The sequence below is a fragment of the Delphinapterus leucas genome, chromosome 10, assembly GCF_059928025.1.
Source record: "Delphinapterus leucas isolate spDelLeu-1000000601 "Yukka" chromosome 10, BTC_Dleu_Yukka2, whole genome shotgun sequence".
Classification (NCBI taxonomy): Eukaryota; Metazoa; Chordata; class Mammalia; order Artiodactyla; family Monodontidae; genus Delphinapterus; species Delphinapterus leucas.
This window is the reverse complement of record NC_143138.1, coordinates 38,567,405-38,583,409: the sequence shown is the minus strand read 5'-3', so window position 1 is coordinate 38,583,409 and position 16,005 is coordinate 38,567,405. Positions and strand designations below refer to the sequence as shown.

The window sequence follows — 16,005 nt, the reverse complement described above, 5'->3', positions numbered from 1 at the left end:
ACTTGGGCTCCAGACCACATGGGCTCTCTAGTTGCAGCGTGTGGTCTCTCTAGTTGTGGCGCATGAGCTCAGTAGTTGCAGTGTGTGGACTCAGTAGTTGAGGCGCACGGGCTCAGTAGTTGTGGTGCACGGGCTCTCTAGTTGTGGCACACGGCTCAGTAGCTGTGGCACGTGGGCTCAGTAGCTGTAGCACGTGGGCTTAGTTGCCCCTCGGCAAGTGGGATCTTAGTTCCCCAACCAGGGATGGAACCCACGTTCCCTGCATTGGAAGGAGGATTCTTAACCACTGGACCACCAGGGAAGTCCCTGTTTCCTATCCTTTTTTACAGTGAAACCATGACTTCAGCCACCTCCTTAAGAATCAGGAATAAAATGATTCCAAAAAACCTTATCTGTGTCTAGTGTTAAGCTGAACCTTAAAATTTATTTGTTTAAATATATAAAATAAACTTTTAGTTTTAGAATAGTTTTATAGAAAAGCTGTAAAGAAAAAACAGAGAATTTCCATGTACTCCACACCCAGTTTCCCTATTATCTAACATTAGTATGCTACCTTTATCACAACTAATAAATCAATATTGATATATTATTAACTAAAATCCAAACTTCCATATTTCCTTAATTTTTACCTATTATTTGCTGTTCCAGGATGCCACATGTCTTCTTAGGCTCCTCTTGGCTGTGACAGTTTCTAAGACTTTCCTTATTTTCGGTAACTTTAACAATTTTGAAGAGTTACTGGTCAGGTATTTTGTATAATGTCTCTCACTTAGGGTTTGTCTGATGTTTTCTCATGATAAGACTGGGATAATGTGTTTTGTGGACTAAGACCACATGAGCAAAATGACATTCTGATCACATTGTATCAAGAGTATATAGCATCAGGGACTTCCCTGGTGGCCCAGTGGTTAAGAATCCACCTGCCAATGCAGGGGACACGAGTTTGAGCCCTGGTCTGGGAATATCCCACATGCCATGGAGCAACTAAGCCCGTGCACCACAACTACTGAGCTTACCCTCTAGAGCCCGTGAGCCACAACTACTGAAGCCCACATGTTCTACAGCCCACGTGCTGCAACTACTGAAACCCGCACGCCTAGAGCCCATGCTCTGCAACAAAGGAAGCCACCGTAATGAGAAGCCCGCGCACCACAACGAAGAGTAGCCCCCGCTTGCCACAACTAGAGAAAGCCTGCGCGCAGCAACGAAGACCCGAAGACCCAATGCAGCCAAAAAAAAAAAAAAGAGTATATAGTATCAAAATGATTTATCAGGGCTTCCCTGGTGGTGCAGTGGTTCAGAGTCCGCCTGCCGATGCAGGGGACACAGGCTCCTGCCCCGGTCTGGGAAGATCCCACATGCCGCGGAGCGGCTGGGCCCGTGAGCCATGGCCACTGAGCCTGCGCATCCGGAGCCTGTGCTCCGCAACGCGAGAGGCCACAACAGTGAGAGGCCCGCGTACCGCAAAAAAAAAAAAAAAAAAAGATTTATCACTGTCAGTTGTTAACCTTGATTACCTAGGTAAGGTTGTGTTAGCCAGATTTCTCCACTATAAAGTTACTTCTTCCCCCTTTTCATTCCCCTTTTTCACTGCCATTCCTTGAGAAGGGAATATCTACAAAAATTATTTGGAGTTCTCCTGTATGGGAGATTTATTCAGCAATTTATACCAGAATGGACTCATGGATATTTATTTTATACTTTGGGTTATAATCTAATAAATAAAAGAATAAAATAAAAATAATAAAAGCTTTACCTTTTGACTTGATCTGTAGGTTTTCTTCCTTTTGTGTAGATTGAGCCCCTATTCCTGAAAGGACCTGGAGGTACTGCCCACAGCCAGACGGAGAGTCCACTCATCAATCCAGCAGACACACAGGGTCCTAGGGGTAGTGGGAAACAGTTTCCACTTCTCCCATTTGGATGCTGGTCAATCCAGAGTCCACTTTGGATAATCATCCTAAAGGCCCTTCCCTCTCTTGTCTGTCTTTTTCCTTATTGATCCTCTCCGTCTTTTCCACCCCTATGTCCACCTACTCCTGGTAAGGAATTTGGGGGAAACTTCATTCTATTTGCATGAAATAATAAAGCTAAATACAACAAATAAAACATTTATAGGCATTATAGCTATCCTCTAGTTGCATGTTTCCTAGGTGCACTGCTTTGGGTACTTTACATATATTGTTTCTAATCCTCACACTAATGACAAAGTAATTGCTATTCCCATTTTACAGATGTGGAAACTGGGACTCTTGAGAGTTTAAAAAATTCACCCAAGGTTTTTCTGCTATTGTACAGTTTGCTTCTTCTCAATAGTCTCCTTCCCTCCTTCTTCTTCTCATCCACCTCCTATGTGACTACCGGCAAACCACTTCCGTCTGAGCCTTAATTTCTTGTCTGGTGATACTGTTGGATGAATTCAATGAGAAATGCATAGAACGCATAGAAAGTCTTCTGCACAGGGGACTTTCCTGGTGGCGCAGTGGTTAAGAATCCACCTGCCAATGCAGGGGACACGGGTTCGATCCCTGGTCTGGGAAGATCCCACGTGCCGCGGAGCAACTAAGCCCGTGTGCCACAACTACTGAAGCCTGTGCGCCTAGAGCCTGTGCTCCGCAACAAGAGAAGCCACCGCAGTGAGAAGCCCGCACACCACAACGAAGAGTAGTCCCAGCTCGCCTCAACCAGAGAAAGCCTGTGCACAGCAACAAAGACCCAACGCAGCCAAAAATAAATAAATTAAAAATTCTTAAAAGATAAAAAAAAAAGTCTTCTGCATAGGATTCAATAAATAGCATGTGTTATTACTTTTAATTTCATGAGGATTAAATTAATTTTAAAAAACCTCTATTCTTGTTTCCTTTTTCTATTTATGCTCACCTCTTAATGGTCTCACCTATTCTCATGGCTTTAAGTACCATCTATCTATAGGTCAATGAATACCAAATGTATATATCTACCTTGGATCTTTCCTTTAAATTTCAGACAAGTCAACATCTTCACTTGAGTGTTTTGAAACAAAAGTAGGAGGTTCTGCTTCTAGTAGTGACGGAGTAGCCTGTATTGTATTATAATAATAATGGGCTCTGGATAAAATAAAAGAATACAATGATTTGAAGGGACTGGAGAGAATAAAAGCAGGAAGAAACTGGAAGGGAGTCAACCATTGATAGAAGGGAGGTGCAGTGGATACGACTTGTGATTATAAAGATTTTTGCCTGAAGGCACTACCCAGAAAACATAGCATAGAATGGCCAGAATTCAAGCGTAAAGTTGCTAGTTTGACAAGTCAGAGAATCAAGTTTAGAAAGGAAATCCAAGAAAGGAAGAAGGCACAGAGGCTTCTTAAAAATGCATATAAAATTTGACCAACTCCTTGGCTGACTCCTGACCTGTGCATGTGCAGGGGATACTCCAAGGAGCCCAGCAGAAAACAATGAGAAAAAGACAACTGGAAAATAAATGAACTGAGCAGAAATTTTAGCTGCTGCCTATCTCAAAGGACACAGAATTTCGAATTTTATGCCTGCCAAGTTAACTGCCTAATAAAAATAAATAGTCTCTAGAGGAAGATAACAGAATCTAGATTTTCTACAATGTATCTGCTACAATGCCTTGTATTAAAAGATTTTTGTTTAATGCTGAACTTGCACATAAGCACAGAAATGTGAACCATAGCCAAAAGAAAGGCAGTCAATAAAAATCAATTCTGAAATAACTCAGATATTTAATTAGTGGGTGAAGATTTCAAAGTGGCTATAATAAATATGTTCAAGAACCTTTAAAAAATGTACTCATAATGAATAAGCAAGTGGGCAAATTCATCAGAGAACTAGAAACTATAAAAAAAAAGTGGCAATTCTAGAATTAAAAACCATACATGAAAAATCGACTAGATAGGCTTAATACAGTAATACATGATCCGTGGCGGGCTGAGGCCGTGGAGGCAGAGCTGTGGATACTAAGCAACTGCGCATATGGAGGGCTGACTATAAGTTATACGCAGATTTTTGACGGCACGGAGGGTCTGTGCCCCAACCCCTGCGTTGTTCAAAGGTCAACTGTATATTCTCCTCATAGTTTCTTTAAAAGAGATGAATATTTAAAGTGAAGAATATACCACTACATTGTAGAGTTTATAATATATGTATATTTAATAAATATGAAGACAATAGCACAAAAGATAAGTTGGGGGAAATGGAACTTTACTGTTGTAAGATTCTTACATTTCATGTGATGTAAGACAATATAAAATCCAAGTAGAGGACTTCCCTGGCAGTCCAGTGGTTAAGACTCCATGCTTACACTGCAGGGAGCACAGGTTCAATCACCGGTTGGGGAACTAAGATCCCACATGCTGCATGGCATGGCCAAAAAATTTAAAAGAAAAAATTAAAATCCAAGTAGACTACGATAAGTTTAGGATGCATGCTGTAATCCCTAGAGCAACCACTGAAAAATAATGCAAAACAAGAATTAAAACAAAATGAGTAAAACATTCAATTAACCCAAACAAAGGCAAGAAAAAAGCAGATGAACAAACAGAAGTAACAAATAGTAGACCTAAATCCTACCATATTTATGGTTCCATTAATGCAAATGACCTAAACACTTCAAATGAAAAGCAGAGATTGTCAGAAAGGATAAAAAAGTAAGACCCAACAACATGCTGTCTACATGAGAAGTACTTTAAATATAAAGACACTGGTAGATTGAAAGTAAAAGGATGAAAAATCATAGACTATGAAAACACTAAGCAGAAGACAGCTTGAGTGGCTACAGTATAGCAGACAAAAAAGATTTCAGGACAAAGTTATTGGAGACAAAGAGGGACATTTATAAAATAAAAAGGTCAGTTTTCATCAGTAAGACATAACAATCATAAACGTGTTTGTGTCTGATAACAGAGCTTCAAAATGCATGCATACTGACAGAACATGCCCAATATATCTATTTCATTATTTTGTGTTTCATATCACTAACATCTTCCCTTAGCTTTTTTTTTTTTTTTTTTTTTGCGGTACGCGGGCCTCTCACTGTTGTGTCCTCTCCCGTTGCGGAGCACAGGCTCCGGACGCGCAGGCTCAGCGGCCATGGCTCACGGGCCTAGCCGCCCCGTGGCATATGGGATCTTCCCGGACCGGGGTACGAACCTGTGTCCCCTGCATCGGCAGGTGGACTCTCAACCAGTGTGCCACCAGGGAAGCCCTTCCCTTAGCTATTTTAAGGTCTATTATGCTTGTTCTAAACTTTTGGTTCATCTGTTTGAATACCTCTACTTCTGAAGGTAGTTCTCTTTGGGATGTCTTTTTATTTTGGCTCCTCTGTCTAATAATGAGCACTGGGGAAGGGCAGAGGTCATACCTAGTCTGTACAACAATAAGATAGTGGACAACCTTGCCTTGTTTCAAAGGAAGTACTTCTAAAATACTTAATGTTGTGATTAAGTATGAATGTTTACTGGGTTTTGGTGGATACATTTAATCAGGTTAAGGAAGTTGACTTTTTTCTAATTTGCTAGTGTTTTAAAAGAAGTTGCATGACTGTTAAATTGTACTGAATGCCTTTTCTATAACAATGATCATGTTTTCCCCTTTAAATCTCTTTATATAATGAATCTACTAATAGATTTTCTAATGTTAAACTATCCTTAGATTCCAATGGTAAATCCTTCTTGGTTATAATACATAGGCACACATCTATTATTAACATCTTGTGGTACATTGGTTACAATCTATGAATCAATACTGATATATTCATGAACTAAAGTTCATAGTTTAAATTAGGGTTCACTCTGTGTGTTGTATAGTTGTTATTGCTTTGATAAATGCACAGTGTCATGTATCCACAATTACAGTATCATACAGAATAATTTCACTGCCCTGAGTGCTCTATTAATCCCACCCCCACCCCGTCTGCTGCAGCCCTGGCAACCAGTAATCTTTTTACTGTTTCTATAGTCTTGCCTTTTCCAGAATGTCATATAGGTGGACTCATAGAGTAGGTAGCCTTTTCACATCGTTTTTTTCATTTAGCAATATGCATTTAAAGTTCCTCCATGTCTTTTCATGACTTGATAACATAACACTTCTTTTTCTCACTGAATAGCATTCCATTGTCTGGATGCACCACAATTTATTCATCCATTCACCTCCTGAAGGATATCTTGGTTGCTTCCAGTTTGGGGCAATCATGAATAAAGCTGCATGTGCAGGTTTTTGTGTGAGCATACTTTTGTAACTCAGTTCAGTAAATACCTAAGAGCACAATTGCTGGATTGCACGGTAAGCCTTTGTTTAACCTCATAAGAAACTTCCAAACTGTTTTCCAAAGTGGCTGCATCATTTTGCATTCCCACCAGCCAAGAATGAGAGTTCCTGTTGCTCCACATCCTCATCAGCCTTTAGTGTTGTATTTTGGATTTTAGCCAATCCAATAGTTGTGTAGTGGAATCTCATTGTTGTTTTAATTTGTAATTCTCTAATGACATATTCTGTTGATCATCTTTTCATGTGCTTATTTCCCATCTGGACATCTTTGGTGAGGTGACTGTCCAGATTTTTTTTCCCATTTAAAAACATGAGGTTGTTTGGGGAATTCCCTGGTGGTCCAGTGGTTAAGACTTCACACTTTCACTGCTGAGGTCCCGGGTTCAATCCCTGGTCTGGGAACTAAGACTCTGCAAGCCGCGCGGTGCAAGCCAAAAAAAAAAAAAAAAAAAAAATTAGGTTGTTTGTTTTCTTATTGTTGAATTTTGAGTTCTTTGTATATTTTAGATACATGTCCTCTATCAGATACATGCTTTGCAAATATTTTCTCCCAGTCTGTGACTTATCTTTTCATTCTCCCAACAGTATCTTCTGCAGAGCAGTTTTCAATTTTAATATAATTCAACTTATGTATCTATTCTTTGACGGATCATGCTTTTGGCGTTGTATCTAAAAACTCATCACTAAACCCAAGGTCACCTAGATTTTCTCCTATATTATATACTCACCTGACTTGAAATGTTTGGCTTTTTCATTCTTCTTCACAGTACAACCCTCTTCTGACTTCATCTCAGACGTTTCTGTGCTATTTTCTAGTTTTCCCTATTTCAGCAGTCACATTTCTGAATCCTTTATTTCTCAGATACTAGTTTTCTTCCCTCTTGGGCAATCATCTCCCCGAGTCAGTAAAAGCCAATTACTTTTTCAGTTTTCTAGTGTCTCTGATCTCATAGCTGTGTTCTTTGACTTTTGGACAACCATCACTGCACTGTTTAATCCTCAAAACACTGCCATAGAGGTCTAAAAGGAAAGAAAGCAAATGATATGGAGGTAGCGTTTGCTAGTTCCCAGAACCAATCTCAGGAGATGAAAGAGCAAACACTTCCCAAGCTTTGTAATTCCAGCCTGTTTGATCTAAATTCATATCCAGTGCTCACTTGTTAATTAACAGCCTTCTTTGTTGATTTTCCTCGCACACTTAGCAAGGAAAACTCTATAAGAAAAAATTTCAGTTACAGAATTTAAACTGACAATATCTCTTATATCAAAAAGGAAAAACAAATTGGTTTCTTCCCATTTGTCTTTTCTTTTTGTAATTGAGTAATTTAAGTCCCTAAAGGTTCTAACAATCATATTTTATTTGATTAGAAAACAATAGCAGTAAGAAATGTGTTTGATGGACTTGTTAGGTAATTTTTATAAATGACTGCTCTTTCTGATTAAGTATGCTTTTACAAAGATAAACCACTAAATCATTCACATAATTTCTGTCTGACATGTTTAACTTAAACAAGCTGAGGCAGAAAGTGTGTATCAGTTTCCTAGGGCTGTTGTAACAAACTTCCACAAACCGGGTGACTAAATGACAGAAATTCATTCTCTCACAGTTCTGGAGGCCAGAAGTCTGAAATCAAGATGTTGGCAGGGCCATGCTCCCTCTGAAGGCTTTAGGGAGAAGAAGACTTCTTCCTGGCCTCTTTCTAGCTTCTAGTGGTTACTGGCAATCCTTGTCATTCCTTGGCTTATAGCTACATCACTCCAGCTTCTGCTTCCGTCTTCACATGACCATCTTCCCTTTGTGTGTTTGTGTCTCCAAATCTCCATCTTCCTTATAAGGACACCAGTCATTGGATTTAGGGTCCACCCTATTCCAGCATGACATCATCTCACTAACTACATCTGCAAAGACCCTCTTCAAAATAAGGTCACAGTCACAGGCATCAGGGGTTAGGACTTCAACATATCATTTTGGGGAACATGAGAGTGCATGCTAGAGGCCTAAGGTATCAAATTCAAAGTTGATATGCTAAAGAAAGAAAAACACAGGACAAAATGTGCTTTAGGAAGAATAAATGGGGTGGTGGTGGTGTGGTATGTGGTTATAGCTGTGAAGAAGGGCTGCTTCAGACGGAGAGAGTGCCTATTCTAAACCTTCAAAGAGAAGCAGGGTCTAAATATAGTTGTCTTCAGTCCCCGCAAAAGAATGAGGAAAACAAAGATCCCAATTCCCCAATATTAACTAAAGGAAATTGTCAAAGTGACTGAGTAAAAGTTAAAAGCAAGATAATCACAGCTGAACGTGAGCAGGATGTATTGGACTAGGTCTCATAATTGGTCACCAGCCAAGTTATAGAAGGCAACGCACTCGCTATACCTTTAAATTTTGCTTCTTTTTTTGTTTGTTTTGCTTCGTTATTGGCTAATCAAGTGTCTGGTAAACATTTCTCTTCTATATTATCGATTGGCATTTCCCTCAACCATTTGCTCAAATCTCAAAAAGCACTGGCTGTTCTATCGTGTCACATAAGAGCTCTGGGAGTCCAAGGGGGGAAAGACCTCAGAGTCCCTTGAGTCTCTCTGGAGGGAGAGAGTGAGCCGCTGGGCTGTGAATCTTTTCCTCCAGCTCAGGGACACTTGAGGAAAGTTTGACCCTGAGTGGAACTTATACTAGGCAAGTGAAGTGATGTACCCATTAGAGAGAAATGAGGCTCTTGTTGGGGTGGCCACGTACTGGCTACTGATCTGAGGATGTCCTAGGAATGCTCTCCCTGCTTGTTGGAATTGCTTTATATCTAAAATACTTTAAAAAATCTTTTTCTGCACTTTATCTCAAAATTTTCTTTCTTTTCACTTTGTATTTCTCTTAAGGTATCATCTGTTGTGTTTTCCCACTCTTGTGCTTCTTTTAATTAGGTCTTAATTTATGGAATGATCTTTAATTTCTAATTACTTTCTGAATTCCGTCACCTCAGAATTTCTAATTCTGATTTAGGGTTATTTTTCATGCCATGTATTACTTTATTTTAATGTCTTTTAGCTTGTTTTAAAATAATAGGTTACAGCTTTGATCTACTGTTTGAGCTTGTCCTGGCATGTGTTCATTAGCTGAAGGAATGTTATTCTGTATATTATTCCTTTTTATTATAATAATTTTGTATAGGATTAATACTGATATTTTTCTGTTGCTCCTTTTTATCCAGTTTTTTAAAAAATTATGGTAAAATACACACTAAACGATGACTGTCCATTCCCTCCAGACCCTGGCAACTTTCTATCTCTATGGTTTTGACTACTCTAAGTACCTCATACAAGTGGAATCATACAGTATTCGTCTTTTTGTGACTGGCTTATTTTGCTCACCATAATGTCCTCAAGGTTCTTCCATGTTGTAGCATATTGCAGAATTCCTTTTAAAATCTGAATATCATGTATGTACCACATTTTGCTTATCCATTCATCTACTGATGGACACTTGGGTTGCTTCCACATTTTAGCTATTGTGAATAATGCCGCTATGCATATATGGGTGCACAAATATCACTCTGAGACCCTGTTTTCAATTATTTTCAGTATATACCCAGACTTGGAATTGCTGAATCATATGGTAATCTTATTTTTTATGTTTTGAGGAATTACCATAATACTTTCCCCAGAGGCTATAGCATTTTACACTGCCACCAACAGTGCACAAGGGTTCCATTTTCTCCACATCCTCACCAACACTTGTTGCTTTCTGTTTTTTTTTGATACTGCCCATCCTAATGGGTGTGAAGTGGTATCTTATACTTTCTCCATGCCTCAACCAGCAGCTTGCCTTATAGCACAGCAGAGTGGCCTATTGAGGATCCAGGTGAACCTCCAACTGAGACAACACCTGTGAGGTGTTGGATGCTGGCCTGCAGGATGTACTATATGCTTGAAATCATGAACCAATGTATCTGCACACAGTGCTTCTCCTAATTGCAGGTATGGAAACGATGAGGTGGAAGTGGGATAGCGCCTTTCAATATTAAGTGAAATGACTTGCCAAATAATTGCTTCTTATCTCCATGACTTGGGACTCTGCTTATTTGGGATTGGGGATACAAGAGCTTACTCAAGGGGAAAAAACAATGTTTCCATTGTTGGTCATTTTGGACTTTTATACCACAAATAATTAGGCAAAAGAGGGGTCATGGTGTTAACTGGGGTGACTGATCCTGAATAATATTGACAAGATAGAAATGTTGCAGCTTCAAAGTGGGCATGAGAGAATCTTAACTCAGATCTGTTGTTCTAGAGCAGGTCTTATACTACCACATCCAATGGAAAAAGTTAATGGAAGACCACCACACCCCCAAAGGACAGAATTATCAAGGGCTAGATCCCTTGTGAAGGTAAATTTACTAAGAAACCTCAGCTCACTGAGTGCCTGTGTGAAGGCAAAGGGAATGTGGCATAAATTACAGAAGGGGAAAGTCATACATACCAACTGCATCCTCATAAGCAATTACAGAATGAAGACTGTCACCTCTAGCCGTATTTCTTTCATTGTTGTGTATATATTTATACATTTTAATGAATTTTTTTCTTCCTCTTCCCCACTTCCACTATTTGTATTTGGCATGTAAGTTGTGGTTAATTATACAATTTTTAAAAATCAGGTTCATTGAGGTATAATTTAGTATAGTAAAATTCATCCTTTTTAGGTGTGCAGCTCAATGAATTTTGACAGGTGTACAGTCATATAACCACCACCACAATCAAGATACAAAATATTTCCTTTACCTCCAAAACTCCCTCATGCCCCTTTGAAGTCAATTTGCTCCCCCCAGTTCCCAGTCGTCGGCAACCACTGATCTGAATTTTGACCCTATGCTTTAGCCTTTTACAGAATGTCATTTATGTGGACTTGTACACTATGTACCCCTTTGTGTCTGGCATCTTTCGTTTGGCATAGAATCTTTTTATTTATTTATTTAAAATTTTTTTAAAAATTTATTTATTTTTGGCTGTGTTGGGTCTTCGTTGCTGGGCATGGGCTTTCTCTAGTTGCAGGGAGCGGGGGCTACTCTTCGTTGTGCACAGGCTTCTCATTGCAGGGGCTTCTCTTGTTGCGGAGCATGGACTCTAGGCTTGCGGGCTTCAGTAGTTGCAGCGTGTGGGCTCAGTAGTTGTGGCTCACAGGCTCTAGAGCACAGGCTCAGTAGTTGTGGTGCACGGGCTTAGTTGCTCCACGGCACGTAGGATCTTCCCGGATCAGGGCTTGAACCCACGTCCCCTGCATTGGCAGGCAGATTCTTAACCACTGCGCCACCAGGGAAGACCTTGAATCTTTTTAAATGTATGAAATGCTTAAAGAAATAAAAATGCCATCATACTATGAGTGAAAAAACAAGACCCAAATTGGAATACAAAGAGATAAGAAGGTGAAAAGCTCTGAAAGAGGGTTTAAGGTATATGGGGGATAGAACAAGAAGGTCTGATGTAATCTAATCAGTCACAGCAGAAGAAAACAAAGAGACTGGAGAGAAGCAATGTTTGGTATAGCAATTACTGAGAATTTTCCAGACTTGAATCCTCTGATAAGAATGCGGAATGTATACCAAGCAAGATAAAAAAAGAACCACATCTAAGCACAATATAGTAAAACTCAGGACATCAAAGACAAAGAGTAGGCTTCAAAAGCAGCTAAAGAAAATAGGCAGATCACCTACAAAGGAACAACAAACTGACTAACAGCATACTTCTCAACAGCAACAGTAAATTCTAGACTACTGGAATATTGCCCCAAGTGCTGAGAGAAAATAGCTATCAACCTAAACTTACAACCAGAAAATTATCTTTCAAGAAAAATTATGAACTAAAGATATTTTCAGATAAACAAAAACCAACTAGCCTTCTTTGAGAATTTCTAAAGGATACAATTCAGATAGAGGGAAAAAGTTACCAGTCAGAAGGTTTGAGATGCAAGAAAGAAAGGAAGGCTAAAAAAAAACCAAACAGTAGAAATGCAGGCAAATCTGAACAAACGTTTTGTCATGTGATAATGAAAATATCTAATATGTAGGGTTAATAAAAGGTCAAGGCTTGTGGTAAAAGGGGGTTGGTGAGAACAACTTCTCTCTTCTTAAAAGTTTTGTCTTGCAAAAACTGCAAGAAATATGGGGGATTAAAAACCAGTTAACTCTATTTTCAGGAAAACTGAGTGACAGGTATCATCTGTATACTTAAAAATGCATTAAGTGCTGCCAAAAGCATCACAGAAGCCGCATGGGGATCAAGTAGATACCACAGGGATTAAGTGAACAGAAAGAGGCCAGAGGTGACAGATCTCAGAAAATATTAGTAAAACTACATTTCCTGTGGGTAAAGGGCTCATCCTGAAGTGAGCAACCTACATCCTTTACACACCACAAGAGTTGAGAGAGCTGGAAATCACCAGGCAGAAGGCAACTGGTCAGAAGCTATGTGGATGGAAGTACAAGAAAGATAAAGGGAGAATAGAGAAATCATCCAGAGGTGGCAGATCTTGGAAAATGCCCATGTAATACAATCACTGAAGGAATCTCTTACAAATGCCTGGGCCAGAAAAATCCAACTCATTGAGTGAAGAGTAATAAAAAAGGAAGTGGCACATCATTATTACAAAGATACTATAAGACAAAAGGTGGGAAGGAACAGCAAAAGTTAAGAGATGAAGAACCAGACAAGAAACAGATTAAAAATCTAACCACAAGTTAACTATAAACAGAACAAAACAAGCAACTACCTCAATGAAGAAAGGCTTCATAGCAGAAATGCAAGAAGTCAAGGAAGAAATGGCAAGAAAACAGGAGATGGAATATGGAAAAAAAAAAAAGTAAAAGCAGAAATTAATAAGTTAGAAAACAAGAAGGAAAGAACCAATAAATAAATGGAAAAGGTGTGGGGAAGAAAAAAATCCTAACTTAAACTAATGAAGAAAAGATGGAAGAAAGCACAAATACACAAAAATAAGAAATAACCATAGAAACAAAAATAGTTTACATAATCATTTAAAAATTACTTTGCTGGGAATTCCCTGGCCGTCCAGTGGTTAGGACTCCGTGATTTCACTGCCGAGGGCCCAGGTCCAATCAATCCCTGGTCGGGGAACTAAGATCGCACAAGCTGTGTGAACAAAAATAAATAAATAAAATAAAAATACTTTGTTTAACCCTATGCAAGCAATTTTGAAAACCTGTATGAAGTATACCACTTTTGAGGAATTATATAATTTATCAAAACAAACTCCCAGGGCTTCCCTGGTGGCGCAGTGGTTGAGAATCCGCCTGCCGATGCAGGGGACACAGGTTTGTGCCCCGGTCCGGGAAGATCCCACATGCCGCAGAGCGGCTGCTCCCCTGAGCCATGGCCGCTGGGCCTGCGCGTCCGGAGCCTGTGCTCCGCAACGGGAGAGGCCACCACAGTGAGAGGCCCGCGTACCGCAAAAAAACCCCAAAAAAACAAACAAAAAAAACAAACTCCCAAATAAGAAGAAAATCAAAATGCGATAGTTTTTAAAGAATATCCCTACCAAAAAAATCAGTCCCAGGTCTCACAAGGAAGTTCTACCAGGCCTTTAAGAAACAGACAACCGTCCAATGCTTATTTCCCAAATGTTTTTTAAACTATTTCAAGGGATTGAAAATGAAGAAAACTTCCAAGTTATTTCTATAAGGCAGGTATCACATTAGTACCAAAATATGACAAGGAAAGAAGGAAATTACAGACCAATCTCACTTCTGGGTATTGATGCAAAAATACTATTAGTTGTCTATTGCTGTGTGATAAATTACCACAAATACAGCAGCTTAAAACAATATACATTTATTATCTCACAGTTTCCATGGATTAAGGAGTCTGAACACAGCTTAGTTGGGCCCTCTTTTCAGAGTCTCACAGGGTAACAATCAAGGTGTCAGCCAGGCTGCACTCTCATCCGGGGCTCACGTCCTTTTTCAAGCTCACATGGTTGTTTGCAGAATTCATTTCTTTGTGGCTGTAAACTCAGGACAGTTGACATCTTCAAAGCCAGCAGGATAGCTTCTCTGAGTTCAGAGAAGGCCCTAAACTCTCTTTTAAAGGGTTTACTTGATCAGGTAAGGCTCATCCAAAGTAATCTCCCTTTCATTAACTCAAAGTCAACAGATTAGGGACCTAATTACATCAGCAAAATCCCTTCACCTTTGCCACATAATATAACATAATCACGGGAGTGATATACCCTATTGTATTTCAAAGGACCTGCCTACCTTCTTCAAGGGAAGGGGATCATACAAGGGTACAAAATACTGCCTAAGTACACTAAGTAAAATATAGCAAACAAAAACCAGGAATACATTAAAGACAACACATTATGATCGAGTAAGATTATTTTAAAAATACAAAGATAGTTCAATATAAGGATATAACTTTCACAGATATTAAGAAAGCTCTGATAAAGTTCAACAAACATCCTTGATTTAAAAACCCTCTAAAGGGGCTTCCCTGGTGGCACAGTGGTTAAGAATCCGCCTGCCAATGCAGGGGACACGGGTTCAATCCCTGGTCTGGGAAGATCCCACATACCACGGAGCAACGAAACCCGTGCGCCACAACTACTGAGCCTGCGCTCTAGAACCCTCGAGCCACAACTACTGTAGCCTGTGCACCTAGAGCCCGTGCTCCGCAAGAAGAGACCACCGCAATGAGAAGCCCATGCACCGCGAGGAAGAGTAACCACCTCTCACCGTAACTAGAGAACGCCTGCGTGCAGCAACGAAGACCCAATGCAGCCAAAACTAAAAAAATAAAATAAATAAATTTTAAAAATAAAATAAAAACCCTCTAAAGGACTTCCCTGGTGGCGCAGTGGTTAAGAATCTGCCTGCCAATGCAGGGGACACAGTTTCAAGCCCTGGTCCAGGAAGATCCCACATGCCATGGAGCAGCTAAGCCTGTGCACCACAACTGCTGAACCCGTGTGCCTAGAGCCCATGCTCCACAACAGGAGAAGCCACCTCAATGAAAAGTCTGTGCACCGCAACGAAGAGTAGCCCCTGCTCGCCACAACTAGAGAAAGCCCGTGCACATAAGTGAAGACCCAATGAAGACAAAAATAAATAAATTAAATAAATTAAAACAAAAACCCTCTAAAAAGGAGGAATAGATTCTTCTTTAACATTGTAAAATAAACTAATTTTATCCCCAAAATGAATATGATGCTTAATGAGGAAACAGTAGGAGCATTTTCAATGGAATCAGGAAAAGACTGTCTACTACCCTGACTGTTATTAACATTATACTAGAGATACTACCAACACAATTGGTGAAGACTAAAAAAAATTCAGAAGTATAGAAACTGGAAAGGAGAGGGTAAAGTTATTACTATTTGCATAATGTGACTATACACATGCAAAATGCAAGATAATCAACAGAAAACTACTACAAACAATAATAAAATCCAGTAAAGTAAAATATAAAAAATTAATATATGAACATAAGTAATTTTTGCATACGCAAGCAATAATCAGAAGATACACTGAAAGGAAAGGTCCCATTCATTACAGCAACAAAAATATAAAATACTCAGGAATTACCTTAACCAGAAATGTGTAAGACCTAGCATGGGTTGGGGTGGGGGGGCGGGGGAGCCTAAAACATTATTGATGCACACAAAAGACTCAAGCAAAAAGAAGACCTATTGTTGAATAGTAAGACAATATCAAAGAGGTTTCAATTTTCCCTTTAAAAA

The 16,005-nt window shown here is 39.5% G+C and overlaps 1 protein-coding gene across 1 annotated transcript in view; it reads right to left on the bottom strand.

The window, feature by feature from the left end:
• Nucleotides 1-16,005, bottom strand: part of LOC111178739 (uncharacterized) — a 42,912-nt gene that overhangs the window by 4,510 nt on the left and 22,397 nt on the right. Inside the window, exon 2 of the mRNA XM_089918854.1 lies at nt 1,757-13,400. The gene's annotated coding sequence lies outside the window, so the exon portion shown is untranslated. The remainder of the gene's footprint in view (nt 1-1,756; nt 13,401-16,005) is intronic.